A 27,473-nucleotide genomic window follows, 5' to 3' on the forward strand; every position below is an offset into this window, starting at 1 on the left:
AAAATAAAAAAAAAACTATTGCATTGAGGGGAGAAGGTCTTTTTGTGAAGCTTGAAGGGCAAAAGTCCATTAAATAACATGCTTGGGCTATACCCTAAAGCTATATGAGTTTTATATTTAAGTGTAAATAAAGCAGGTTGCTTATCCTGGTCTACAGTCTGCTTGGACAGAATGAAGAAGGGCAGTTGCCTGTAAACATTGAAGGGATGCAAAGACCTCTAGTTCCCCATGGCTGTGGGACAAGGTGGCACAGTGGCTTTGCAGCACCACATTCAAACCACAGCCTGGGCACTGTCTACATGTGTGGTTATGTACCTACAGTGGGAACAAAATTTACAAAAGAAAATATACAGATTCCAAAAGTTAAACATTATGGAAACTATCTTGCAATGCTGCTCAAAACTCTTGAGGATATACAGTTGATTTTTAGTGAATAAATGTTTGAGGTCATTGTTATAACTTTCACCTGAAAGTAATTTGATGTGTAAGTCACATTTTGCTTTTCATGACTGGATAATCTTTACAGCTTTTTACAGCACACTTCCAATGGTTCTCACCTGATAATCAGTTCAGGACCGATATCGGACGAGAATCTGGCGTGTGTACAGCACCCATCGTCTATTGTCGGAATGATCGTCCTGGCAGATCCACGGACAATGGACGAAGAACGACCCTAATGCAAGGGAAGAGGGAGAGCGCGCAGCAGGGTGCCGCTCCGTCATTCTCCCTTTTCCCTCTCCATAGAGCAGAATGGTGTATGTACCACACTCGTTCATGCATCACACAGTCCTTAGTTGTTGGAAAGGATCGTGAAAGATCGTTTCCAACGACAATAACAGCTTTACCTATAGTAGCTGTCTGCACACACAGAGAATTGAATAGGCATCATGCTTTAATAATTTTTTTTTACAATATATTACAGAATATACCACACAACAAGTCTGATTTATTAAAGTTCTCCAAGACCGGAGAAGATAAGCTGTCATGGGTGAACCTGGGTGATCCACCAGTACCTCGACAGGGCACTGTAGCTTTATATGTAAATGCAAATGTATGCTCCAATAAACTTTTCTTTAGCCTGAGTTGTTTAAATTTTTGCATTGACTAACTGGAAAGAACCTTGGGAATTACAACCTTTTTCTATCTAATGAAGACACATTCCATTATTGAAAAAACTTTAAGTGGAGGTGTTAGGATCTGTGTCAATTTATTTTCTGTATTTGTGGCATTGATGGTATTAAGGTATGAACGGAATTAAAAGAAAATAATTGAAATTAAAATTGTGAGCAATGAGTAAATAAATATCAAATTGATACCTTTACCTACTTTACTAAAGAACATTTTTATTTCTGTCTGTTGCTGAAAATTTTTATTAATACGTTTTGCCTTGATATATGCTTTAAAGTTTTATTTTTCTGATTTTTCTTCAGATATGGGAAGCTGAGGACAACACATCTATCATTATAAGTATGTGCCAGCATGTTGTTACTTTATTACTGATGTCCAAGTTGGGTGTTTGGATATATATATATAATCTTGTACATGAAGCAATGATCTTCTGTAACTTTAAATGGAAAACCTCCTTCAGTAGCAAAGACTGGTATGAGTGGTTGGTTTAAGGGTCTTTGAATATGTACTATAGGTTCATTGTATAAAAATAAATAAAATACCTAGTTTACAAGCAGCACCAGTACAACATCAGATGTACAACAGGAATGGTGTATTTTATTATGTAGAATAGACATGTCTTCGTCTTTGGCATGAAAAACACAGTGGTCCCATGTTCAAATATCAGCCATGAGACTGGAGATCTGTATCAATAATAATAATAAAAGATGAATACTGTCACACAATTAAAAAGTGAAAGCATTTGTTTATAATTAAATGTTTGGTATTGTTCTTGTGGGGTTTTGGTTAACTCAAAGATACACCTATATCACGCTTGTACAGTCTTTACACAAATACAGAAGCCTATGGCTTGCACATGACTACATAACAGTATTTATCTTATAGGTTACAAGTCACAGGTATTGTATTCTTTTAACAACAGTTTGCACAGGAGACTGCCTAAGCAAATACATGAAAATAACTTTTAAGTACTGCACTTTACAAGTACAATAAAAAGTCTGGAGTCACACTTAGAAAAAAAGAGACTCCAGTATTGTGATTCTGGTAACTGATTTAGGTTAAAAGAGAAAATAAATCATATATCTAATTTATCAGTCCATACCCTTATTGTACAAACACTGCCTCTATTATATGTATGTTTGAAAGATGTTAAAAATATTTTCCGGGATTAGCTTCCTAATGGCACCAAGAAATGTTTAAACCATGCCAGTGACCTTTGTTTTCCTAATCATTTGTCTTTGAGCAGACCCTGTATTGCACTTTTTAAAAGTAATCGTTGGCGATGAAGATACAATATTACTGCAGCTGCTCCACTCATTTTCTTACTTCTGAAAAAGGAAGAAAGAAAAAAAAGGCGAATATTCAGAGGCCTTATCAAGATTTGTAAAGGGAAAACAGATGTTGCCCCATCATTATCATAGAGGTGAAATGTTTCATTTCAAAAATGTAATAAATTCTAATAAAGAAAATGAATGTGAGTTCAGCCCCCATCTACACAGATACCTTAGATAAATAGACTGATAGATAAATCCAGTGCATAATATCATTACACATTTAATGAGAAAGAAAAACAATTGAATCATTTAGAAGTTCCTATATTGGTGCATGATGTTTTTTTAAGTAAACTTACAAATTGAAATATTGCTGTGATGTTCTAACAGCAAAAATATTTCAGGAAATGTTTCAAACTTTTCACTGAATCACATAATTATGAATATTTATATATATTTATATGTACACAAATTATTAATTTTCATATATAGGTGCTTTATTATGGATTACATATCAAAATTGAAAAGGACATAATAATTACTTATTCATGTCCTCATGAGTCTATCATAAGTACTCAATATCTCTTTTTCTATGTTCCTTTGGAGCACAGAGGTCTTTATTCTGTGGAGTGCTAGTACCATTTCAACAAATATGTGTGTATATATATATATATATATATATATATATATTGGCCTTTTTTATATATATCGTTGCTATTCTGCCTGTAACAACATACATTGTGGAATTTATCCAGAATCAGTAAAGAATTGTTACGTCATTTGGTTCTAATCCCTTAACTAGGCTGTAATGAGTACAATATGTATATTTTCTTTTGGGCTTTGGTGATTTATATGCGGGCTAAGTCTTAAACATAAACTTAAGTCATAAAACAAACTATAAACAATGTAGGTTTGATTTGACATACAAAGATTGACATAGACTTGCTAAGGCTGCATAGTTAAATGAGGCGGTTGCTTGCAATGGAATAGTAAAGCAAGTGTACGGACATTTAAGTGTGAACACAATATGTATATGTGTATGAGTGTGTCATTTTCATTGGGTGGGTAAAAGGTGCAGAAAGTTCAGCAATGATTTTATAAGGGAGGTGTACGTTTCTGACAAAAGAGTGGCAATCCTTAATGGAAGGAGCAATATGTGAATTCCAGCTTTTATTTTGTTGTTTTTACAAACAATTCATTATTGTCTATCAATTGTGCCAATACATACAAAATACATTTGCCATATTTGAAAGGTGGATGGGATCCCTTCCCTGGTCCTGGTAAAACAATCTATATTACTGACCTAATAACTCAATGTTATCACGTGTCCTATCTGGCATTTGGTTTAGCCAATTCATAGGAACTCATACACATAACCGAAGATATTACAATCATACAGCCTTTCTGTAGAATGGTTATGGCTTCAACATGCACTACACTTTATGAGCATGTATATTTGGCATCATCCTTGGAGACAATGGCAACCAAAATATATCTCAAACAATCAATTTTTTCTATAGATGAGCCAACTATAAGATGTCTGCAAAGTCTGGAGTGAACCAAACGCTTGATCCATGACTGATCCATGACATGGCCGTTTCCATTTTGATTCAGGGATGAATATCTTTGGTATTTTAAAGGATGAGATTTTTCTCCCCAAAATTGTGAAAAAGGTTTAAATATGTGTATACTCTATGAATATTTGTATGTGGTAACTGTTTTATATTACCCTGCTTGTGCTCTGATGTCCCTAACATACACAGACATTCCAGATCAGTTTGGTTAAAAGATAACTAACAAGAGGAAGCCAAAACACCTGAAAGATATTTTGTAAAAACAGGGAGAGCATCTTCTTGCAAATAATGCCTCTTGTGGGAATTGAGTCCAGAATTTGTTAGCCTCTTAGCCATTAGGATACCCAATTCTCCAAGAGACACCAGGTATACCACACTCAAACACAGATCATTCATAGTCTTAAAAGTGGAGCATGTCCATGGCTACGCCTCAGTTTTTAATATAATAATAACATATTGTCACTTTAATGGAGTTGACCTGGTCATACACGGGTTGATCTCTCTTATCAAGACAGGTTTATGCATTAAAAGGATACCAAAATTGCAGATTGAAATTGCTTGCACCTGAAGAGATACATTTGTCAGGATAAAAAAAACGTTAGTCCATGTAAGGTCACAAGATGTCAAGGGTATCTAGATTTATTCAAAAAAGAGTACTGGTAAGGTTGTCATGATAAAACTGTGGGGCTGTCATAGTGACATCCTTCTCTAATGCCTATCTATGCTGACCTACTGGCTTTAGTCTCTAACCAGTACAATAAAGCAGGAAAAGGTGATCTTCCATGCAGTTAAATCACTCCTTTGATTTGCCTTGTAATTTACTAGAAATGCTGTAGTGGTGCAATTTGTTGCTGGATGTTTTTTTAGGCAATAACATAGGGAGGAAAACCTCCCACTAGTCATATGCTTTGTAGGTGAAACCAGTTCTGGATTTTTTTACCTATTCTATAACTGCAAGATCAGCGGTCCCCGAGAACATTTTGGTGGTCCATGGCACTGGCTAGTACACCCCCGAGCAGGGTCAGGAGAAGGCGTAGACCATGTCTCCCGTACGGATCCCAGGCTCAGGGCTTCCAGAGACACAACCCGCCCACTCTCCCATCGCAAGCTCAGACCTGTGATCGGAGAGTGGGCAAGTTCTGCCATCATGACGTCACTCTAGGGGGGGGAGTTTCTTCCTCTTTGTGTGACACCCGGCTCCCCACCCATGCGCAGTCCAGAGCCAGTAAATTTAGTGGCCTGAAAAGGTTGGCGACCACTGTGCTAGATTACTATGTTTCCATCAACCCCCACCAATGCTGTCACACAAAGATGGTTGCTGTTTGAGTAATATCATAGAGGGGAGCTTTGGGTTAAGAGAGTATAGATGCAGAGTTTACAAGAGGTTTTCTTTAGTAATTGGTAAATACATTTTATTGACTTAGGCCAATGCTTTGAGAAGTTGATACTGATATCTGGCTTTTTTAGAACCACTGTTTATAAATAAAGTATTTAACTTTTTTCCTCCCCCGCTGCTTAATAAAATATATGCACCTCCTTTTTTTATTATTATTATTATTATTATTAGAAGTTTTGCTGTCTGTGGTCCCTTTAAGCTGTTTTCTTCAATGTTGTCAGCAGACTGGAAGTATGGTTGAACCTGCAACAGAGATACAAACAGAAATAAAAATGAGTATATTACTGGTGTTTTTGTCCACACTGTCAGGACAGGATATGAACAGAATTGCCTAATACAATAAAATGTATTTTTATGAACACAGTGAATGCCGGTAAATAGGGCAATATGGTGGCTTAGTAATTAAAATTTCAAAGATCAAAATTTGGATTCATAGTGCAGGATCTGTACTGAAGTGTGTATGTTTTCACCATATATCCAAGGCTAATATGAAGGTGCTCCAGTTTCCCTCTACAGTCGGGCTTGGTCGGTTAATTGGCTTCTGCCAAATTTACTTGTGGACTTCATATAAAAGGGAGTCTAAATCACCATTTGCAATATGCCAATTAAAGTTCTAGGCTGTAATGATTTGTCTGTCTCACATTCACAGGACATTGATTAATGACCGCTTCAAGTGAAAATAAAACTTCACAACTGCAAACAATTACGGAAAAAGAAAGTGGAGATTATGAAACTAACCTAAGCAAAATTTACTTTTTTTCCTTCCACTCTTCTCTGTATTTATTGTTAGCGGTAAAATTCAGGGCTCAGCTTCGATCCTGGCAGAGACCGCCAGTTGCGCAGTCTAAATGTTCTTTTTTTGAAATCTTATACTCTGCAAGTACAAGTACAAGCTAGGCGTTTTTTCTTAATTGTTGTTTGAAATATTAGACATTATCTACTGTACAAAGATTAAATGCGTAAATGATCCTGTTTTGAAAACCAACTCAACATAATAACCTAATAAAACAAATCACATTCCATAAATATTTTAAACATTGTGGTGTTTCTAGCAATACATTGATACAAGATGGAGTTTAGGTTTTGTTTATATATTATCGTACCTTCAGCTACAAGCTTAGAACACAGGGGAGCTGGATCAGTTACCACATTAAGGGTAGAATGTACTGTGAGAAGACCAGGAAACGCTCAGTGATCCAGTTCAACATCATGCAACCATGCCATCCAGTTTTCTTGCGGCAATGTCTTCTGGGGAGAAAAATAAACATAGAAGCAAATGCTACAATATTATGAAGTAAGGGATTCATTTACACTGAGATTAATGTACTTCAATGATATTTATGTAACATACAGTGGTTTAAAAAAAAAAACGTGTGTAGCAAAGGTGGTGAAGACATTTTTGATAAAATAATGTCTAAATAATGTTTAAGAAGTAAAAGTGATAGCAAATGATTTCCAAAAACTGATCACAATAGGACTTTATATGTGCGTCATATATTAAATAAATCTTTTGTGAATCACAACAATTCAATAACAAATCATGTATTCTGTTATTGTGTATTTTGATTATAGTAAGAAAAAATACATTAAATACAATTATTTATAACATCCATTTGTCCTGGGGAGCCTAATTTCTGGATGTGTACTTACACATAAAACGTTTATTAAAAATAAGGCAACAAAACTTCCTAAATTCTTAATATCTTGACATTTTTAGGTTGCGATGAAGTGTATTGTCATTCAATGTTCAATGCACAGGAGGGTTGGAATTTTTCCTTGACACATTTCACGGAACACCTTTGCTTCCTCAGGGGAAAAGAAGGCATATAATATTTAAAATTATACATTTTATGAAGAAAGAAATTGCACCTTCACAAAATATTTCATACTTTAATGCTTTACCAATGTGGACAATATTACTATTTATTTTTCTTTACTCAAAGTTGCATTATTATTCAAAAATCTGAATATAAACTGTTTTGAATACATGCACACACAGACTGTTATGTACCCAGTATATTTATTCCTGGGATGTTTCATACTATCAATATTTAGATGTTAATTCACCATAAACTAAATAAAATCTAATATTAATAAATGGTGATAATCAAAAAATTAACAACTATATGCTGCAATGAGCAACAATTTTGCATTGTACAAAGCAGCAGGCATTTGTAATCAGTATATTTTGTAGAAAACTATACCAGAAGTCTGAGATCCAACTGGACTGTATTTTGACAAATATCAAAGATGTGTGTATGTTCATATGTAAACTTGTGCACACAAGTGTACCCTATTCATAAAAAGGATTACAGAGTTTACGGGGGAATTTCTTACAACAAAATTAGTCCTACTAGAGATTAGGAAAGTTTTAGGAGATTTCTACTATTCTTTTTGTTCCTTACACCAAACTTCAGTTTGAAACAAAATAAGATAATTGTCATATACAGCTGGTTTTGCCTTCACTGACTGTTCCACAAATGAGTCACACAATAAAATTCAATTATAATTTTAAATCTCTTACGTAAAAAAAATGACAACACCACTAAGTCGCCAGATAGAAGTTAGATTTTATTGTGGTAAAACGGGGATATAAAATTATGTGGCTTGTGCAGTAAATATACAAAAAGAAAGAATTCATGGTTGAATAGGAATTACTATAAATGCCTTGATTCCACTTGGTAATGTGTTCACTTTTGTGTCAATTTCAACTTGCATATTGGAAAGGATGTGAAATTTCTGTTTTCCGAAACAAAATGTCCATGCAAGGTAGCCACATTCTTCTATAAAGAAGAGAGAAAAGGAATACAGTATGTCTACTCTTTTGTCCCTTTTGAACTGCAAATCATGAATAAGTCCCAGCATGCCATAGGAAATGCTTAAGGAAAGAGTGATATGACCAGCCTCTGGATCAGGGAGAATCTACTGAATGGACCTTTAGTCTTAAGCTATAGGAGCAATACTTTAGTGAAATTTGATTGCTGTCCTTGATCGTTTTAGGGAGATTTCCTCTAACTTCCTGTCTGTTGATCCTGGGTCACAAAGTAACAGTTATAATAAATTAAGAGATTTACCATTACTTCCTGTCCCAGGACAAAAATGAAAAAAAAACCTATTGTTTACAGGGCTTATTAGCTCAAGCTGAAATTTACATATAGAAATGAATGTAGTAACTCGCCTATTCCCGGCATGCTGTCTTTAGACCGTTCTGTATGCGTTTTATTCACAGAGAGTCTAAAGGCTGGTAAGCATGGACAGATTTTCACTTCTGATCCATGTTTGCTGTGCGTTTTGTTGTTTTACTTTTTTTCCTTCATAGAAGGTTTGATTGCCAAAGCTGTGTGTATGCCAGCGCATCAATCACATGCACACATGCAAATCATATCCTTATTGTTTGCTATACATCTGTGTTGTACAAATACATATAGATGTACACTGACGCTATGAAAGATCCCAACAAATTCCAAGGTTGTAGTATCCTGAGGATAAAAAGAAATGAAATACAAGGTGTTGACAATGCTGACAAATACACTGAAACATAGCATGAGATATCTGACTCACAAGAAACACATGGGGGAAATATACAACTATGTTCAAAGCTAGAAGTAATAAGAAATTACTATAAAGAGCCAGAGACAAGATTCCTAGAAGATCCATAATACTTCCTATTGTTACTTGTGTGAACCTTCTGGTCCTGGCACCAACAACAAAGTCCTGCAGTTTCAGCCCATATAAATGGATCATGTCTGAGAAAAACTAGTAGTAGCAGCATGAAAGTTCTTTCACATCAGCAGTAAGCAGTTATACCTCACCAAATGTATCAATTGGCCAGGCTAACAATTGCAGGCTTGCAAAGACTGACCTTCTACCTTCTGAACTTCCAAAAACAGTGGGCCTGATTTATTAAAGCTCTCCAAGGCTTGAGAAGCCATACCCCTTGGATCATCCAGCAAACCTGGAATGGATCTGGTCCAGAACTAAAATATTTGCTAACAAATAGCAAATGACTTTTAAGAAATCTATTCCAGGTTTGCTGGATCACCCAGCTTCGCTGTTGAAAGTATATCCTTCTCCATCCTTCAAGAGCTTTTATTTATCAGGTCCACAGTGAGATCTGCCTAGAATATCAGTACAGTACTAAAAGACTAAAGCTTTGTTCAGACAGGCAGTTTTTGACAATGGTACCAATAAAATTTACCACTGGCAACCAGTCTTGAACTGTCCCGAGGCCCTGGTCTTCATTAAAAGCAATGGGAGTACATGCATTTCCTCTTTTCAGACATTTGAACCTTCAAATGGTTGGTTGCAAAGCTTTTTTTAGGTGTTTCATGCGGCATGTCAAGTATGTCCCCCAGTCAATACCTCTGTTGAATTCTCCTAGATGCCTAGCAAATAAAATAAGTCCTTAATAGAGTGGTAATCACAAGGTTGAAAAAGGTTTATCCCAACATAGCTAAAGGTAAAGCTTCAGTTCAGCTCTAAAAAAATGTTTTACTTTCATTGTAAAGTACTGAATTATACTTCAATAAATAATTGCATAAACCAATAATGGGTTTGGGAATATATATTGCAAATCCTGCACAAAAAGGCTTATTAGTAAATAATCCTATCACTATGCATGTTATAAAAAATGGGTTCAGGTATATACAGAAGTAAACAGAAAATCCTTCCTAACATTGGTGTTGTACTTGACTGGGCATCAGATGATTGGCACATTCACACCTACTATCAGCTGTATTGGTGTCATACAAAGGAATAGGAATTTCCACCCCCACGGATCTTCTTTAAGTTAAAAGCAAACTGAAGGTAATTGCTTGCCAGTAATTGCTTGATGAAAATACATTGCCTTTTCTGAACATTGACCTAAAAAAACAACATATTTCAATAAGTGGTATTAGTTTATCAGCAGTATGTGTTGGCTATATAACATAAAAGATAGATGGGCAGATCTCTCCACAAACAATACAAGGAGGTGGGAAATCGGGATCATTTCACCAGTAAATCCTTGTCTCTGGTGCCTTGAAAAGTTTGCCTTCTTATACCAAAGATCAGGGATCAGTGATTGGCCCCACACACTGTCCAGCATTTTAAGCTACATACACACTTCCAATTATTATCGTTGGAAAACGAACGACGAACGTTCATGCACGATATATACGAACGATCGTATAGCACCGATCCTGCACATAGAGTTAACGACACGATCGTTCGTAGATATTGTACACACAATAGATACGATCGTTTGAGCGATAGAGGAACTATGTGCACGACAGGAAAGTGAACGGACGTTCGTTCATCACGCATGCTCTGAACATGGACGATCAACGAACGACCGTACACACGAACGATGTTCAACGATCGTCGTCCAATCCGATCCGCCGGTCCGGTCGTTCGTTTCCAGCGACTTTCCTCGTTCGTCGGCGTCGTTGGTTACTTTTTTACGAACGATTTTTTGCCCAATCGATCGTTCGTCGTTCGATTGGAACGATAAAAATTGGAAGTGTGTACGCACCTTTACTAAATCTCTATAATTACTTGTTTGCTTGTTATGTAATGTTTGTGAACTACAGGCAAGCTATGGGCAGCCTACCACTAATCATAGATAGAAAAATGGTTTAAAAAAATGGCATAAAAAGACACACATTGCCCATTGTTTGTAGTACTATGACCTGATACTGACTGTATGACTCAACAGGTAGCAGTGGAACACATATAAATAATAACTTTCTTCCCTCTTCCTATTCAGAGATCAGATAGGGAAGTCCCTAAGCTAGCTGGAAAAAACCTAGTAAGCAACAGCGAGCAGTTTACCTGTTGGATTCATTATCTCTGGATACTACCCATAGATGCCCAGACTCTTCTCCAATGTATCATTCAGAATGAGGCATATTGGCATCTTCAAATATTAGTGCCCTAAAGGAAACATTTAGCCATAAGTGACAAAATACAAGAAGTTGAATGTTTCTGATTTTTAACAATATTACAATTTACTTATATAATATAATACTAATATATGGTGAAGAGCGTGGCTGCTAAGCTGGAAGGACACAAGCTCTTGTTTCACTAAATTAATAATTCACCTAGCAATTTTTAAAAAGAAAAACAAACATATGCAATTAGGGAAACAAATAATAATTGTATAAATATACATACATGTTAAGATACATTATTACTTTCAGGGGCCATTGGGATTAAAAACTATTAAGCAATGTTATTTTAGAGATCTTCATTTCTACTCAGTTCAATCTTCTTTACAACAAAGGTGATTCTGCCTAAAGTTGATTCACAGGAAACACTTTCCAAAAATAGCATTTTGACATGTAACAATTTACTAATTATATAAACATAACATTAAATTGTATATCCAACAATAAAAAAGATTATAATAACAAAAAAGAAAGAAAAAAAACAAGGAAGAAAACACAGTCAGCAGGACTGAAAGTAAGGTAATCTCACTTCCCCACTCTAAGAAATAAAATATTTTGGCTGGACATGCATTTTAACACAGAATGTGGATGTACACAACTTTCCGGTAATACATACAGCTGAATGATTATCCAGTGTCCATACAACGGCCAGTGTAGAGATCTCTTGATTGCATGTAGTTTTCAACTGTAGAGTTAGTAATAAGAGACACCAAAGCTGCTGATTTTTCATGGCAGATCGCTCCGTAACATCTGTTTAAACATAAAAATTGAAAACAATTACTGCATTGCTTAATACTGTTCCAGGACTTCATTTCAACACAAAACACAGAAAAAGTTTTCAATCAGCTGAAATCATAGCATACAAAAACATATCAGAAGAATATAAATATATAAATATGTTTATATTGCCAATGTTAGTTCCTCTGTGATCTGAAAGAATAAATTAATGGTCAACATGCAACTTTTCATATAGCACATAGCTTAGATAACGTTCACTTAGCTTAGGTATTAAGATGTTCATTTTGAACACCCAATCACATACCAGGAAAATAAATTTTTTATTGCAAGTGATAGGATGTATAAAATAAACACATCTTCCCTTAATCTACTAGTTATTCTACTCCACTATTTCAATCTAATGCACCGATCCAGAGAGGTTAAAAGGTGGATCATGGCCATTTGAGAAAGGGTTACATAAGCCCTGTTTCTGTCATTAATTTTCTATAGGAATTTGGTTCATCCTTTTCCCCTTAGGTTGCAGGGCTGCACTTAATTGTCCTGTTGTCAGCCAGAAATGTCTATAATGCCTATAAGGATATCTGTTTTGTATCTTGTGCAGTGACATTGCCTGACAGGGGTTTATGAGAAAGCCCATACAGCATTAATAACACAAGCTTGCTGATATGTCAATGCATCAATGTGAAAACAGGCTTTGAGGGAGTTGGGTGAAACTTCTGTAAAACTGATGTTTAGTACATCACCCAGTCACCCTCTGCTTTAACTCAACAGAAAGAGACATTTTTCTTTCTGACTTTTCTTCTAGGAAACTGAAAGGTAAGGTGTAAAATCTGGAAATGATTAAGCTTAGGAAGATCCAATTGTGTCCAGACAGTCTTGACAATCAGACAGGAGCTTCCTCTATAGATAAACCTGAAGGGATGGGGGGATCATCTTCTATATGGTAAACCTGTACTGTCTCAAAACTTGTCAAAGCTGCAAAGCTGATTTAGTAAATTTTCCATTTTTTTTTGGATGAAAAAAAGGAAGCATGCCCCTGGCTTTGTAGGATCCCCATATGGGAATGGCTGAGAAGAAGAAGGAAGAAGAAAGTGGTTAATAGTTAGGACACCTGTATTCTTTCCAACTATAGAATGTGTGTGATGATTGCTGGGAGAATATCTCTTATTCCTCCATAGGGACAATGTACAAAGTATGATTCATGACCACTCTCAGTAACCCCACCAGAGTAGCAATACTGACGATTTATAGACCTTCTGTCCAGGATCAGAAATTAAAGAGAAAAAAGCCAGATCACAAAGTGAGCAACTGATACCATACCTGACATTCATCACGCAGCAGCTGCACCATTGTTACTAGAGGCGGCTGGCAGCGCATGTGCAGTACAAGCATTATCCATCGTCTGATGTATGGCTGGATAGGAAGAAAGATTATTGCACAATTATATAATGAGGGTAAGAGGTTATGTAAACTAACAGATTTTGCTGGCGAGGGAATTTTCCTTTTAGGTTGAAAAAAAAAACAATCCGGGGTACAGCATAATTAGTTATAATTAAAACATGGAAGCACTTAAGATCATTTATTATAAGAAATTAGTTCTATACTTGTTTTCAGGAAGTTGTGTAAATATTGGAAAAGGGGAGCACAGCTTTGATGTTTGCAGTAGCTGGGCACAGGTCTAAAACCTTATTTATATTAGTATATTAAGGCCCAATTACGTCTTTGCAGTACATGTTGTGTTGTGTGTTACCATGTGTTGTTTTAAGGCAGCCCTTTGAAAATGAATAGGAAGCAAACGCACCCTCATGTGCCCAAGATCATCCATGACCTTTTAGTGTGCTATGCAAGGCAACACACTATAGTACAGTGCGTCCATTCAATCAAAGGCAACAATGCATGTTTGTGAGTTACCAAACATTGCACAATGCAAACACTAGAATCCAGACTAAAACATTTTTTTTAACTTTTTGGAGATGTTTTCAATCCCCTTGTCATGTTTTTGCCATCTGTTTCTCATTGGGCAGATATCCCTCCACTTCCTGTCCTCTAGACACAACAGGAAATTGGGGAAATTGGTTGAACTTTGAAAATAGTGTCCCTATCCAAAGATGTTACCTTTATGGAAGTTACAGCTTTAAACTTAGAATTCTCCTTTATTTCAGCCTTGGTGACAAAATTCACTAGGACAAATAAAGAAAGGAAATCTCCTAGAGGGGATGCATAAAGCAATAAAAACCTCACTGGGGTTCTAACCTTCCCCTGCTTTATCCAAAAGTAAACAAAAAAAGTTTTGGTTAGGATACATTTTATTGTAATGCTATATAACACTGATGGCTGGTGGAGGGTATTTCAGAAAAAAAAAACACTTAACTGAGGGAGGTTGTGTAAGGTGGAGACTGTTCACCTTGCAAAGTGAAAATTGTTCAGTCATAAGATGAAACTATGTTTCTTTCCTTTATGTAAAACAATGTACAAGAAAACTATTGTTTTATTAATATTTTATTATATTTAGTAATAATATTATTAGTTTATTATCACTAGTATAATTATGTGTTTATTATTATTGTTTTTGTTATCGTTGTTTTTTATATTATATTTGTTGTTGTTATCATTGTTTTTATATTATAAATAAGTTATCACAGTTTCATTTTCTTCCTAATATAAAACATGGTGCACATTCACGTAACAAAGTAAAAATTCTTTAAATATTTTGCAAATACACCCCATTGATTTCAGAGTAATAAACCTTAGAACAGAAATGTGCATACAAACTGAATTAATATACTCATTTATCTAATACATGTAAAACTATAAGACAAAAAAGCAGCCATCCACAGCTGTAAAATACTTTGTACATTGATCTGTACAAATTAAAATTCACATAACTAAATTATGTTCATGGTGTGTAATAAAATTGCCATTGTACTTTTGCAGCAATGTAAAAATGTATGGGTGATACTGATGATTGTTTAAAGTACAGAGCTGTGTAATAAGTTGTTGTTTTACAAAAGTAAAAAAAGGCAAATAATAATTGTGCCCATATTTCTATAAGAAACATGGTGTAGTATCTATTGGCTACTGGTATTGTACAAAGTGGTATGTATAGGTGGTATTATACAAGTAGTATGATGCAGTCAGAACACTTGTACGTATGATGGGGATATATAGCACGACACAAATCCTGGTTGTAAAACTCTGACATGTTGCATGATTACAGTTGAGCTGTATTATACAAGGCCTTGGTTGGTCTGTTTCTGTATTATGGGCTTTTATTGGTGTCTTCTTATAGGAGTGATTTTAAGCTAAGTACACATAAAATAATTTTCATTCAATATGAGAAATCTTGAACGAGCATTCACAGGCAACAACATCAAGAACAACAACTCACAATGCTAAACATATGGCAAGAACACAAATGTTCGAAAAACTCAGCAGACTGCAGATGCGAACATTTAAATATCACACACCTACTGGTCATGCCAACACAATCCTTTGCCGTTTAACAACATCTGTGCAGACTATAGAGGTTGACAGATAATGGCCAAAATGAATCCTGATGGATCCGGAATATTCATTGCACCAATTGTGAATCATTGTGGATCTTTTGGTAATATATTTGCCACCATTGGAGGTTTTTAAAGGTAAAATTTCAATATATCAGCAACATTCATTTTGATAATATTATTATCATGCATTGCTATGTGCTGGGATTTGTAGTTCCAAAACACCAGCAGAACCCCATCTTGTCATAATTGCCAGCCTTGTAGTGATATCATCTAAGGATGGGCATTGTATACTACAATACCTGGGCTGAATCAAAGGCAGCAGACAAAGCCAGGCATACAAAGGTGGTAGTGTTTATATGGCAGGTCCTTTACCTGCACCATTGTTTGACGGACAGCTGTCCTCTATTATGAATTGTATTAGAAGGAGAAACACAGACTTTATCTGCAATCAGTGGCCCGAGACTGGCTAATAGAAGCCATTCAGTGGTGTGCACCTGTCTGTCCAGCTGCAGGAAGCTGCTCTCTCTGGCCAGGGGCTATAGACTTCTCTAACTAGGGCCAGGAAATTGCAGCTTCCTCCATGACATTCACTCCTTGTCTTCTCCTATCTCACAGGGAGCAGCCAGGGACAACTTAATAAGAGGGCATGGGATCATTGGAAGTCTTGCTCTATTCACCTCCCTGGAAAGAAGCAGCTACAGGCATCATAGCCAAACTTGCTTCTCTACACAGCAGATACCATTTGTAAACATTATTTTACACATAAATACAATACACAAATATAATACACCTTTAAAAGCCCCAGTGCTTTTTTTATGTTGTGTCAATGAGTCACTAAAGGTCAGATCAAGTTCACTTTTCATATAATAGTCATAGTGATGCAAATAAATAAGTGACAATTCACTTTGCAAACTGATCATGCTTTGCTCCTTTGGATTTTTAAATTTAGGTAATAGAATTAGATGCAATGTAATGAAAGTCCAATTAGTTAGAAATGCAAACAGATGATATGATATAACATTATAATATATATATATATATATATATATATATATATAATGCATCAAGCCTAGAAACAGTTAACAACAAATCCAAAATCAGCACAGAGCAAATCCAGAACTAGAGCAATGCACCACAAACAGCTCAGGCTGAACCCTGAGTCAGATCGAATCCAGATCATTCAATCAGCCCTGTACAATGCACTATACACATGTCCATGTTTGCCATATACTATGCACAATTCAATCGATGTGAATGTAATCCAACAATTTGCTGCGAAAGATTTGTAGCCCAGATCAGATGTAAATGATCGAGATGAGGCTACAAAAGAAAAGTTGTGTTGTACACAGATAAGAGGGTACACAGCACTCCCATCTGTCTTTCATTTCCCCCAAATGGGATGCCTAGCCTCAGGTTGGCAGATTAAAGTCTGATAAATTGCTTCCCCTAAATATCTTCAATCAAACTATGATTATATTAAATATGTTCTGGTGAATGTATCCATGTGCTATTATTCTGATTTTATTTTTTGACAATTATTGTCATTTTATGATTATTATTGGTTGCTGTGTCCTGCAGCTGGCAGCAATGCACACTGGAAGCTGAGCCCTCTGCCTGCCTTGGAATTTAGACTGCAGGGATAACATGGAAGTTACTTAATCTAAAGGGAAGGAAATGGAAAGTGATTTAAAATAAACCTGAAAGTGACCCCGCGGTGAAATCTTACACCTGTATCTATTTTACCTGATTGTTTTTTCTAGTTAAATCAGATTGGCAGTCTCCCCATCTGGAACTGCTTTCATCTCTTGTATTTTTCCGGACTAGCAGGAGACAAAGAGTTAAATTCATCAACTTCATATTTTCCTGATTATCCAGAAGTGGAGGAAGGGATGAGGGGTGATCCTGGCTGCAGGAATTAAAGAGTGATCCTCAATCACCTCTGCTTCTCTGGTTTCTTAGGGGTTACTATGGGCTCCAGCGATTTACAGCTCTATATTTCTTTACTCATTAGTCCAATAATGGAATGCGGCTGGGGATCAGCCTATGATTACCTGATCCAAAGCATCTGGTTGCTATTGGAAACATCTCTATCATAATTTTTTTTTTTTTTTTTGCTGGATGAGAAAGTGAGGTCAAACACAGGAGGAAGAGATAAACTTTGTGATTGCAGCTCTTTCCAGACTTGTATCTGGCATGAAGAAATAACCTGTGTGTTTGCACAGAGTGATCCCAAGGCGCCCTCCAAGCCATCCTCACCACCTTATACAAACATGAGAGATAGTTACACCTGACCTCAACCCTCCATCTGCAAGACTTAACAGGACTGGCTCTCCATCTAAACCCTAATCCCTGCTAAGAGACACTGACAACATTCTATTTTTAATTAAATATTAGCTTTTCTTAATCCCTTTTATTTAAAGGATGAGGTTGCAGTAAATACAAAGCTTGCTTTTAATGCACTCCCAGGATTGTATATACATGTCCAGCAATGAGCTGATCACAAGAAGTGTGTTTGTGTGTGGCCCCACAACTCCACAAATATTGGAAGAAAATCCACCCCTTGCCTGTTTATAAAGTGCAATCATTGACATCTAAACTAGCTTTTATTTAACTGTTTTATATTAATGGGGTCTCTATGAGTGGAATGGATGATTATGAGCGATGCTATGTCACAAAGTTAAGTTCCTTAGGAAGAAATGGCATAAACATTTACTGCAGACTCGTACTTACCACCAAAAATAAATCCACACTTAAACTGGACCTCTCCGGTCTGGGATCGCTGCAGTAAACACATTACACTTTATCTGCATTATGTGCAATTTACATGGCATGAACAATAAATTTCCTTTTAACCTTCTGCTCCCCTTTTCTCATGTATAGTATACAGTTAATAACTTTTCTATTGGGTTTTGGAAATAAAATAATATACAGTAATAATATAAAAAAATAAAGTAATAAAAATCAAATAATATAAAAAAATAAAGTCATATATACATATATAAAGCAATAATGATTGCAATCTGATATGGATGAAAAAAAATAATATAAAGTAATAATATAAAAAATAAAGTAATAAAAATCAAATAATATAAAAAAATAAAGTCATATATACATATATAAAGCAATAATGATTGCAATCTGATATGGATGAAAAAAAATAATATAAAGTAATAATATAAAAAATAAAGTAATAAAAATCAAATAATATAAAAAAATAAAGTCATATATACATATATAAAACAATAATGATTGCAATCTGATATGGATGGAGGGGCTTCTATGTGTCTGATGGGCTGGCTGTGCCCTCAGGGAAGGAGGGGTGATGGCTGCAACTCTATCAACAGGCTGGACATGCACAAATATCAGAACACAGAAAAGGGGTTAATTTAGTCCCAAGTCAGTGAAGACTTTGTAATTGAAAATCAATCAACCTGCTGGACTGTTGAGAACAAGGTCAGAGCTCAATGATCAAAGAAAAGAAGGGAGAGTTGGGAAAGAGTAAGGGGGGGAATGTGTATTCAGAGGAGTGTGGAAAATAACGATTTTATACAGCCTGCCAGAAAGAAAAACCATAGCATATAATGCCAATGCAGATCGTCAATGACAGTCGGTCCGTCTATGGCCATGCATTATAACCCTAGCTGTGCCACAGCCTGTGAGATGACCTGGGAAAACATGGATTTTTTCTGCTAGATCTACAGATTTACGACAAATAAACTTTAGCAGACTTGTCTGGGTCACCCCCCTTTCCTCTCCTGTAACTTGACAGACCAGTTGGTACCCAGACTCATATCTTTGATTGCATCTTGTCCTGTACAAAGCAATTCCAGATAAGGCAGAGCTGATACTGATAGACTACCATTGTTTTCTATGACGGGTAGGGCTCCTTGCAGTCCCCTTGTCTGCTGAGCTGGTTAGTTTCCTGGGATCTCTTCATTGATTGGGAACTGCTATACATCAATTTATTGATGCTTTATGGGAATGGGAAAGACATGTCTAGCTGGGAGGAGCAGGCGGTGCTGAAGATACAAAGATCATCAATAATAGCTGGCTGTACATTGAGGACACATACATTTCTTGTACATGGAATGGCCAGGTATACAGAACTCTGCCCTGATCACCAAGCTGTGACTTTATTTTATTACAAATATATATTAACAAACTATTCAACCATCAGTCTATATATCTATAAAATATAGAATAGATTCTACCCTTCTATCTATATATCCGACTAGTTTTTTCTATGTTATATATTTATCTATATATGTATCCGACTTACTATGCACCTATCTACATCTGTCCTAGTCTGTCTACTCCTATATAATTGTATATCCTTTCTTTCTTTCTTTCTTTCTTTCTTTCTTTCTTTCTTTCTTTCTTTCTTAATCATTTCAATAAATATTATTGGCATTATCAATAATAATTTCTGTCTTTAACAATGTGTGTCCATGGTGTGTCTATCACTAAAAACCCAATATTCAGCACAAGCCCCCTTCCTCTTGATATAAAGCACGCTTTTCATCTTGTGTTCATTTTTCTTTGAATCTTCACTGATAGTCTGCAAATATGTTTATAAATTGTGAAGCTCTGGATAAACTTCAGAAAGTTTGTGTCTCCCTGTCTGTATTCTGTTATTGTCCAGAAACTGGAGTTGTTGAAAAATATTTTTTCATCCTAAACTGTCTGAAACTAGTGATAGATAAGTCGTTTATGAAAAAAAGTTAATAAAAAAAAGAAAAAAATCAGAGTGTTGTCTTTTATAGATACAATTTTATAGATGACGGATGAGAAAATATACATAATTTATTACAACATATTTGACGCTTTATTATAGATTCATTTTGCTGTTTTTCTTTTTTGTTGTTGTTTTAGCTTAAGGAGCTTCTCTGGTTATTTTATATAAAAATATGAAGGCGACATTAAACTACAGTGAACATAGTTTTACCGTCCACAATGACTGTCAGTGTAATATAAATACACAGCATAGTAAATGGGAGCTGGCAGTGATACTGGAAATATATCTATTGCGTGAAATGAATGAGAAGTGACCACCAGGATGACCAGCACTGCTCTTCAGGACGTGTTCTCTGCTAGCGCCCTCCTCTGACCAGCGGAGTGCTAAAACCAAGGACAGGGCTGTGTATGGAGAATCCCCAGTATTAGGGAACTCTGCTTCTAACTAACAATGCATGATTCTATTACCACTGCGAATACATAGTGTCATATATGGTATTTTTTTTCTCAAGTGTATATATCAAATATGCATTGCGCAGGAAAAAGCAAAATACTAATAATGATAATAAAATAACTATCGTTGTTAATATTATTATATTTCGATGCTTTTTAAAATAATTAAAAAATTGCATAACAATTTTCTGTCATTTATTCATCTTTCCTAAATTTTATTTAAACATAAATGTGAATGAAAATAAAAAAAATCATACAATTTTACACCTAATATCATTCATTTGTGCAGCTTTTTTTTTAATTTATCGAAATAATGTTCTGATCCAAAAAAGCACATTGTTTTGTAAGGGGGATTTTTTTAACACACACACACACATATATATATATATATATATTTAGATAGATAGATTTAAAAAAAAAATAAACGTAAGGTGTGCCGAGTTTGCAGGTACACAGGTTACTACTTAAACGTCGAAGGCTGAGAAAATAAATGCCCATTGATCTATAATCAGTATGCAGTCACAGTTTTCTAATCTGCATAAAGTCAAAGGAGACAAAAATCAAGAAAAATGTAGAAAACATATAATCTAGAGGTGAAGAAACAACGAGCAACAATCTTGATTTCCAAAAACAAATCCCCAGAGATTGAAACTACTACTGTTAGCCACCCATCCACAAGTCACAACTTCTTTTATGTGTTGCATTGTGCAGATGAGATTGAAATCCACCTGTTGTATGTGACCTGGCTGGTCAGCACATTTCCCTGGACCTGCAGTCGAGGATAAGCTGTGATATCTATGTTTATTTTACAAGTTTGGAAGTGTACAAGTCTCCACAGGAGAGGAGCAAACCTGCCTACAGCCTGCCTAGGTGCTTATCAGCCACTATAGATGTCCTATCTCCATACAGATAACAGGGGGCAACTGCAGACACTACCACTTAACCCATTCGATGCACAAGGGCTGCAAACTATTCACCAACCAGAGCTATAGCCAAATTTATTGTCAGAAATATATAGTCATGTTATATCTTTACATGTGAATGCAATCAGCTTAATGTCAAACCTTGCTTAGATCTGTACATGTGAAGAGCCATGTTTGATCATTGTAAATGCAGGATATGCCCACTTTTGGGGTTGAATTACTGAGGAGGTAAAGCAAAGGTAATACTGGCTCTGGAACGTGTACATTACTTTGCTAAGTAGATGAGATTCACCTAATCATGTGCTAGAAATTATACAATTTTTTTCTCTTTAATTGCATATTTTTTTACTGACAAGTTAACATTTCATTTGCTAGTTGAATAAATCTTATTTTTGTAGTCATTTAACCTCATTTTATTTAACAGTTCTTCCTTCTCTCAAAGTAACTTCCTCAGTCTCCTCACATATATTGAAAACAGCAGAGGGTGTATGTGGTTAATTGATTTTATCTCGACAGTTCACCACAAATCTTTAAATGTTGTGGTTGAAATACTAAAGGAGTAGAAATTCTTCACTGGAAATGTAGCTGTGTCCACTTCAAAATACACATCCTTAAATTCATTTAAAAAACAATCTCTTGCATGCCATGAATATTTAAAGTAAAGCCCTTTATTTATTAAGATCACTGCAAATTTACTTTGGTAGTTCAAACTCAGAGACTCTAAATAAATACTCTCATGAAAATAGGAAATTGTAAATGTTGATATTTGTGACATGTTTTAATAACAGATAAAACTGTGTATTAACTAGTAACATTTCCTATATAGGAAATATTTTAAACTGGCCTAGAAAACTTGCATTTTTTGTTTTAAACATCGACTGATGAATTTGAATGAAATACATGAAAAATCTGATGTGGATGTTTTAAGTAAACATAAATTTCCTGGGCTTGGCTATAATGATTTCTTTAGTAAGTTATCCCCAAAGTGGACTTTGAAATAGCTGCATGATATGTTTCCTGCAGTACATATATATACGAGTCATTGAGTAAACTGACTGGAGCCTAATGCAGCCTTTATTATAGAAAATAAAAATAAAGTACCGATCTCCTGTGATAAATTAGAGAACAAAGACACGATTTGCCTGTCCATGCTGCTGTGATGGCAGTCTGTAGGCAAACAGGTCATATGTTTTCTTCTTACAAAGATGGATGCGGTCTAATCAACTCCAGCCTGGTTTTGTAGTCACTGCAATAAGCTGGCTTTATTCACCCAGATCTGACTTTATTAAAATGCCAATAAGGATTGTGTCATCTACAATCCCAAATTACATGTACAACCCAAGCCTTGGGAATTGATCAAAAAAGTAACATGATCCCCCAACAGAGCTCCTAAACATCCAACAGGAACTTGGCATGTTCTTAGCCTATTTTTTCTTCCTTCATATGTTTGAATTTGCTAATCTTGAGGCTTTATTGGTGGGTCTGATACAAGGGAATTATGTAAATAGGTTGGTTTAACCCAGCACAGAGCATCTGTGCCCCTGCCAGCCAGGACTGGAAGTGTTTGGGGGCTATTTGTGAGATTTCCATTCATTTCCTATAGAGTATATGGAGCCAGGTCCCAAGCTTGCAGAGGGAGGAGAATGCAGGGGAGGGCTGGCTTCTTGTGAGAATTGTTATTTTTCATCAATCACTTGCAATTTGTCTAAGTGGACAGGACAGGACACCAGCAGCCCTGCTGACTGAGGTCACAGTGACAACACAGCAATGGAGAAGAGCAAATTGCGTTTGCTCACAAACTCACAGATCCAAATTACTGCCTGTGCATGCAAGGGGAGAGAAGGAAAGGTCCATGTGACATGGGGGAAATATGAAGGACTTTGACAGGTCTTAAACGGCCTGGCGCCAAGGTCTAAGTCTACAGTCTAAAAATAGCAAGCGGATGATGAGAAGAGATGGGCAAAGATGAAAGCAAAATGAGGAGGAAAAAAGAACATCATAGGGACAACTCTTTTGTAAATTGTGTTCAACTTAGGATGTTTAGCTAAACTTTATTTTATTGGGAGTTCAGCGACTTTCAACCAGGGAGATAAAAACTGTACTCAGGGACTTCAAAGGGACTTGTGCTGAGCAGAACACAATTCTCACAAATATGTATATATATATATATATATATATAATGAGAGAGAGATTGGTAAGGATTCCTAAATTCCCAAAATGCACAAAATTATCAGTGGTGTGACACCTATTATAAAATGATACTCTGAATATCTATAGTGCATTGTGGCTAGCAATGAAATGTCCTTACTTTGTGTTATATAAAACGATCATATAATTTCATTTTCTTGTTCTAGTTTACATCCTTTAATGCACAAACATCGACATGTTAGTATTCCTGGGCCTATCAAGATATTAAGTTCTTCTAGAATTATTTTATGTATCACAGTGTATAGTGGTATACTTTGTAACAAGTCAAAGGGAGTGATTTTCACAATATAATCGATCAACTTTAAATGCCTTATAAGGTTTTGATTTTATTTAGTTTTCTTTAATTAATATATATATAGAGTATGGGGATTGATTTTCACAATACCGTGGTTTATTATATTATATAAGTGAAACTGGTAGTCTGAAGGGAACAGGGCAAGGTATATATTACTTTTTTATAAATGAACTTCCTGATTTAAAAAATGTTCTGTTTTTACATTTACTTTAACTACATTGCACCTTTTTTTAATAAAGTAAAAGGACAAGTATTTTAAATAATATCACTGTATTTTGTCCGCAATATAGCAATATGCAAAAAGCAGCCAAGTACTATTTTCCTAAAGCATCAGTCAAATGATAGTTGTATTAGGATTTAGGTCTGGCTAGCCAAGGTTACCATAGTTTAGGAAATAGATTCACCCATGCACTGGTACACTATATCCCCTATCATCATTTCACCATAATACTAAAATCAAACAAAGGAATCACAGGTTAGCACTAGAATTGCATTTTCTTATTTGTGTACTATGTACACCATGCCTGATAAAATTCAGGATGTTGTATATTTTATAACGCAGATACACAAACTGCTGATTTTATATTTGTGATCTAGAGAGAATAAATGACATAAATAAAATCCATATATATGTGGAGGAATTCATTTGTACGTGACACTGTACAATAACCATGATTTATGGCACAGTTGTAGTTCATATAAATATATTTCTTCCTCCGGCTTTTTAGAAAGCCACCAAAGCAGCTAGGACAGTATTGGGCAATGACCTGCAGGATGTCCTGGGGGGTTATTATTTTGCTATGGGGGGAGGATATAGTGACCTGGTTAGGCAGATACAGAATGATCCATGATAAGAAGAAGAAGGCCCCGGCAGCAGATCCACATTGCCATGTTATAAAGTAATGCACTTGTTTAGCTTGTAATTCTTTTGTGGCGCCGCAGTCATTGCGGATTGGGGAGAAGTAAGGACAGGTCCAAGGAGAGATTTGGGATGACACCTTGTCTATCAGAGCCGATGCCTATCTCCAGTGACACCCTGCCCATATGCTGTCCCTAAAAAGTCTGAAAGTGCCAGACATTCCCTTATCTGCCTCTTACGTGACAGCAGGGACAGCTTTACATTATCAAATCATTCATTTACAGGAGAAAATGACAACATATTAAGTAGTGCTCAATCAAGGCGATCGTGTGTTGTCATGTTAACTAGATTATACTATCATTGCATGTTTACTGGACAGATGGTCCCTTGTATTCAGCATTTGGATTCTTTGGAAATGAGATTTCACTCCACTGACCATACACATGAAACAAAATTCCAGAGAGGCGATCTCTCCCGTGCTAAACACTCAAATACATACAGGCATTAACCCAAAGTGTGCCAAGTACTGACCTGCCCTCCTGTGCAGAAGTCCAGCTGGGCAAAGGTGGCACTACCCCACGTGACCACTGGAAATTCCTTATACTTGGAACCTAGAATGACAGGGGCAGTCATTGACCAATGGAGGTGTATATATATATATATATATATATATAGAGAGAGAGAGAGTATGAATATATATATATATATATATATATATATAATTTGAATGAATTATAAATATATATATATATATATATATATATAAATTCCAAATCTCTGTATATCTATATTTAAATAAATAAATGTATATAAATATTTATATATGTATATATATAAATATATATATATCCAAATGCATTTTATTAAAGCTTGTTTTGTATATATATGTATATATAGATATACCTTAACTAAATGTAGACATATAACTTTAATTTTACAGCTTGGTTTTATTAAAGTATATAAAACATATTATATCTACTTGCAAATTTATTTATTAGGCTCAACAGGTTTTTTTGATAAGTTATAGAAATATATATTTTTTTCTTTTGCATTTCTCAGCTCTCTGTATTAATACCAATGTACCAATGAGAAGGCAGGTTTTTTCCCCAGGTGATAATAAAGGTGGATGTGGGGTCATCTGATTGGTCAGTGTATGGTGATAGCACAAATCAGGGGTTTAGCATTGCTTTGTACCATGGGGTCATGTTATGAGCTGAGGATCAGATCAGACAGGGAAGGGCTGTGATCGCCTGACATCCATTTTTTCCTCTTCTAGAGTCCAGCATTTGGAGGGCGCTGTTTGAAGATTTTTTGGGTAAATATGAAGTGACAAGAGACGGTTCTTATTGTAAGACGTCAGCAGACTGGCGCCAAGCGGCTCTTTAACAAACTGAACCCCAGTTAATCAGAGCAGATCTATAAATGGACCTTTTAAAGAGACACATCACCATTCCGTGTGAATAATCACAACTTTCAAAAGGAAATAGAGAAAAAAAGGACAAAGTAAAAAAAAAAAAAAAGATCAGCAAAGAATAAAAAGAAGTCAATGTGTACACAGTGAGATCTCTCCTGGTGACATGATGCCCATCATTTACTTTAGGTTTATTGATGAATTCCCCTCTGTGGTCTCTGGGCATATAGCTGGACACACAAGGCCTCCTTTGTTGAGTTAATAGGAACTTGTAATTATTTCCCCTAAAGTGTGTCACTCAGTCCTGTGTCTAAGACATCATCTATGTGCTGTGATCTCTTCCCAGGCTCTGGGGGGAAAGCCTGGACTTTTCACCCTTATCTGGAGATTCTGCAGGCTTGTGTCATTAAATGGAACAACCAATGAGAAATACAAATCATATACAGATATGACAGCATTCAGCTCCATCACTCACCCATGTCTTATTATTCTGGATATCCATCATTGACTTGTGTCTGTTTCCCATGTGAAGAAGTGTATAAAGGACCCAGGGCCTCTTGTAGTTCCCCTATACACAGCAGGGGTGGTGTACACACAGCATCACAAAAATCAGACAACAATAACACTAGATGAGTCTTCAGATTTCTTCCAGTATGTGCCAGTCAGCTGGGCTTAGTGGATGGAGCACTTATTGGATGGTGGGCCCCACCTCTATCCATTTTACATTTTCATTGCAGTCCCTCTGCCCTGAGCCTTGGACAAGCTATTGTTCACCATGCAAGCAATATATAGAGAGATAGGTGTGTATTAGTGTACTCAGGAGGCCTGGGACATAAACGTGCCTCTAAGTTGTTAAGTAGTGTGGTTTGGATGAAGCTATTCACGGATTTTTTAGATTTTGTCTGCTAGGGACTTGGCCAGGACTCCCCCTCCCTCCCGACCGGAGGAGCTGACCCAGCCGGCAAGGAGATGTGTGTGAGTCGGGAGAGATGGGCGGGGCTTGTGCGGGCTGCTCTCCTGTCATTGGTTAATATTTGATTCTGTTGACAT

At 35.9% G+C, this 27,473-nt stretch overlaps 1 long non-coding RNA gene across 6 annotated transcripts; it reads right to left on the reverse strand.

The window, feature by feature from the left end:
* Positions 1–1,449: 1,449 nt before the first annotated feature.
* LOC140334880 (uncharacterized) lies at positions 1,450–27,464 on the reverse strand. Of its 6 annotated transcripts, none has more exons than XR_011921642.1 (9): positions 26,899–27,118; positions 25,544–25,623; positions 13,355–13,447; positions 11,913–12,046; positions 11,181–11,282; positions 10,092–10,232; positions 6,473–8,848; positions 6,108–6,243; positions 1,450–5,612 (listed from the first exon to the last, which is right to left on the reverse strand). It is a non-coding gene; the product is annotated as an uncharacterized lncRNA (long non-coding RNA). The 6 variants fall into 6 exon arrangements; XR_011921637.1 differs by having other exon boundaries at positions 1,451–5,612; positions 6,473–6,617; positions 7,020–10,232; positions 26,899–27,462; XR_011921632.1 differs by having other exon boundaries at positions 1,451–5,612; positions 6,473–10,232.
* Between the last annotated feature and the right edge of the window lie 9 nt (positions 27,465–27,473).

The sequence above is a fragment of the Pyxicephalus adspersus genome, chromosome 1 (assembly GCF_032062135.1).
Source record: "Pyxicephalus adspersus chromosome 1, UCB_Pads_2.0, whole genome shotgun sequence".
NCBI lineage: Eukaryota > Metazoa > Chordata > Amphibia > Anura > Pyxicephalidae > Pyxicephalus > Pyxicephalus adspersus.